Raw genomic sequence first — 4,158 nt, forward strand, 5'->3', positions numbered from 1 at the left:
AAGGCCAGCATATTATATCTCAACATAGTAGGCAAAATTGAAAGGAAAAAAAAAAGGAACGGTTCTTTGGAAAAAATTGAATAAAGTAACCTGTAGGAGCTTCAGAAAATTGTTGGTTAAATTCATTTTTATTTTCATCTCTAAAGTAATGAATGACAATTCTTTAGGCCTTTCTTCACAAAGTACCTATATTCTGAAAGTGTGAATTCCTTTCATAGAATCACACCCTAACTGTCTAGGACAGAGTCTTAAATGACCTCCATATTTCAGATGAACCATCTTTGCTTCATTGAAAAGAGTGGCATTATGGATGGTCTATACTCTTGGATAGTTAAGAAACAAAAATACTCACTTATGGTACAAATTGCCTTATTGTAAAGCCTGACAGAATTTGGGATCTAAGCCAGAGAATTTTCTAACATTTCTGCCGCAAAAGGGCAGCAAAATCACATGAAAATCTTTTCTGGGCCCAGATCAAACAGTACATTAAAAGGTTTTGCTACTGCACAACTTTCCCAAAGGCACTAGTCCTTCTCAAAATATTTATTCGAAGTGCTTTGAACTTGCTCTAACAGGTGAACACAGGACTGCAGATATTGTGGAAAGTTATATACAACCCCTACTCCCTTGATTTCCTTTATTAAAGAGATTGAAATCTAAATTAGTCACTGGTTTGCCTCTCTTTCAGCCAGCGTGGCCAGAGGAGAGGCAATTCTAGTCATTAGTGAGATGTATGTTAAGTCTTGAAAAAAGGGAGAAAAGGAAAAGCTTTGGGAGGAAGAAGATTTTGGCTTTTCTTCCTGCTTCACACCAGAAATATGAGCAAAGGAAAATGGAGTGGGAAGACAGAAGGAGCCATGATTCCCTGTAGACATCCTATTGCATAAGCTACCTCCTGACAGGTTAGCTAATTAAAATATGCCCCAATGTGTTTAAAGTACTGTCCTTGGGTTTTCTTTTGTTTTTAAGATATCACCCCACATAAGAAAGGTGTTTTGGAGATACTGAATTAAAAAACAAACAAACAAACAAACAAAAACCCCAGAACGCGTAAGTGGCTCACTGGTTGAGCATCTGCCTTTGGCTCAGGACCGATGGGGTCCTGGGATGGAGTCCTGCATCGGGCTCCCCCTGGGGAGCCTGCTTCTCTTTCTGCCTATGTCTCTGTCTCTCTCTATGTGTCTCTCATGAATAAATAGATTAAACCTTTAAAAAAAATTTAAAAATAGGGCAGCATGGGTGGCTCAGCAGTTTAAGCACCTGCCTTCAGCCCAGGGCATGATCCTGGGGTCCTGGGATCAAGTCCCATGTCAGGCTCCATGCATGGAGCCTGCTTCTCCCTCTGCCTGTGTCTCTGCCTATCTCTCTCTCTCTATCATGAATAAATAAATAAAATCTTTAAAAAAAATTAAAAATAAAAAACCTTTAAGTAACAACTAGTGGTACAATTAATTTTCAAATTTTGTCAACATAGAGGATTCAAATTCAGATTGGTTAGGGCAAATATTTTTGTATATATTTACTTCATATATAAATATCTATTGTATATAGTAGGAATAAAGCAGTCACAGAAAATAAAGGACTGATTTAATAAAAGTAAAAGGTAGTAACATTTCATCAAGTAAATGTTTTGCATTCTACAGGAAATATTTGAGTTACTTTAATAGGTAAACTACAAGGATCTATGATTCAACTAATTTATTTGGTGAGGAATACTAGGTACCAGAACAAGTTCTTTATTTTTTACAGAATGTTTTACTGAGTTTTGTTTTCACTTTTCAATTAGCTGTGTTGGTATTACAAATGAACCATATATAAACGAACCATTTGCAATACATATAATTATTCAAACTTACATGGTAAAAAATGAAAGTTTCACATCAATGTCAATTAGCTATGCACACTTTTGAAATGGAAGTGAAATGGAATATGTTGGTTAAGAATAAATTGGTGAATGTTTCTGTGATTACGTTGTAGGGGTAAGGCACTTTCATAATTACTGACGGGAATGTAAATGTGACAAAAACTATCAAAATCGCAAAAGCACATTTCCTTGGAATCAGCAGTTCTACATTTAGGAATTTATTCTGAAGATGTACTCACATGCATTCATGGAAAATCATACATGCACAAGATTATTCTTGCAGCACAGTTTGCAATAGCAGTCTGGAGACAAATGTTCATAAACAGGGGATTGGCTCTATGAATTACTGTGTATTCATAGAAGAAAATATTGAAAAGAATGAAGTAACTCATTATGTACTTATATGAAGCAATCTCCAACTTGTTATAGGTAAAAAGAAAAATGTTGAAAAAATGGATGGACAGTATATGGATATACCATATATGGGTATGTAAAAATATATATTTATATATATTTTCCCCCCTGGTATAGATATAACTGTGGGAGAAACTGACATTTGCTGCTTTTGGTGACTAAGAGTGATACGTGGGTTAATGTCACTAGGAACAGGGTAGGAGAAAAACTGCAAACCTATTTTCTTAATTATAAGCAATGTGTAAGCTATTACTTATCTTACAAAAGAGAATTAAAATATATATTACAGGGGAAAAAGTACAGTTTTTTTTTTTATTTCTTTATTTATAATAGTCACACAGAGAGAGAAAGAGGCAGAGACACAGGCAGAGGGAGAAGCAGGCTCCGTGCACCGGGAACCCGACGTGGGATTCGATCCTGGGTCTCCAGGATCACGCCCTGGGCCAAAGGCAGGCACCAAACCGCTGCGCCACCCAGGGATCCCGAGGGCAGGGTTTGAAAGATGGTGGACGATGTGGACCAGCAACAAACTAGAAGAAGACCGTAGAAGAGCCCCTGGATCTCATCAGGCTCAGCCTGGATAAGCGAATTTATGTGAAAATGAGAAATGACCTAGAGCTTCGAGGCAGATTACATGCTTATGATCAGCATTTAAATATGATATTGGAAGATGTGGAAGAAACTGTGACTACTATAGAAATTGATGAAGAAACATATGAAGAGATATATAAATCAACAAAATGGAATATTCCGATGCTTTTTGTCCGGGGAGATGGTGTTGTACTAGTTGCTCCTCCATTAAGAGTTGGCTGAAACAAAGAATTTATCGTGTATGGAATATAGGAGATTTTGTATGATTGCCTCTTTAAATGTAGAAGACATCCAAGAGAGAAACCTGCGTTCATTTTGATATTAAGAAATGACCAAGGATTCTTCCACCCTGAAATGAGTTGATTTGCAGATAACTCAAAAATTCTTTTTTTTATTTTTATTTTTTAAAGATTTATTTATTTTATTTGGGGGGGGGGGGAGAGGCAGAGACACAGGCAGAGGGAGAAATAGGCTCCATGCAGGGAGCCCGACAAGGGACTCGATCCCAGGTCCCCAGGATCACACCCCAGGCTGCAGGCGGCGCCAAACCGCTGCCCTAACTCAAAAATTCTTTTTTTTTTTTTTAATTTTTATTTATTTATTTATTTATGATAGTCACAGAGAAAGAGAGAGGCAGAGACACAGGCAGAGGGAGAAGCAGGCTCCATGCACTGGGAACCCGATGTGGGATTCGATCCCGGGTCTCCGGGATCGTGCCCTGGGCCAAAGGCAGGCGCCAAACCGCTGCTCCACCCAGGGATCCCTAACTCAAAAATTCTTAAACTAAAGGGCATTTTAATTTTTTTTCAACTCTTTCAATAAATGTGATCACCAGGATGCAGAACTCTTTGTTCAGGAATTCCTTTGCTCTGTTGTTTTCTCAGACAATTTCTGATATTTTTTTCCTTTGAATTAAATTTCATGTTTTCTTTTTTAAAAAAATAAATAGGGCAGCCCCGGTGGCGCAGCGGTTTAGCGCCGCCTGCAGCCCAGGGCGTGATCCTGGAGACCCTGCATCGAGTCCCACATCGGGCTCCCTGCATGGAGCTTCTCCCTCTGCCTGTGTCTCTGCCTCTCTCTCTCTGTCTCTATGAATAAATAAATAAAATCTTAAAAAAAAAAAAAAATATATATATATATATTACTGGGGTGCCTGAGTGGCTCAGTCAGTTAAGCATCTGACTTGATCTCAACTCAGATCTTGATCTCAGAGTTGTAGATGCAAGCCCCATGTTGGGTTCCATGCTGGGTATGGAGTCTACTTAAAAAAATAAATAAAATCGAAAAAA

General features: G+C 38.1%; 1 pseudogene; it reads left to right on the forward strand.

The window, feature by feature from the left end:
- The first annotated feature begins 2,780 nt into the window (after positions 1-2,780).
- Positions 2,781-3,213, forward strand: LOC140627460 (U6 snRNA-associated Sm-like protein LSm3 pseudogene; annotated as a pseudogene).
- Positions 3,214-4,158: the final 945 nt, after the last annotated feature.

Source organism: Canis lupus, chromosome X (assembly GCF_048164855.1).
Source record: "Canis lupus baileyi chromosome X, mCanLup2.hap1, whole genome shotgun sequence".
Classification (NCBI taxonomy): domain Eukaryota; kingdom Metazoa; phylum Chordata; class Mammalia; order Carnivora; family Canidae; genus Canis; species Canis lupus.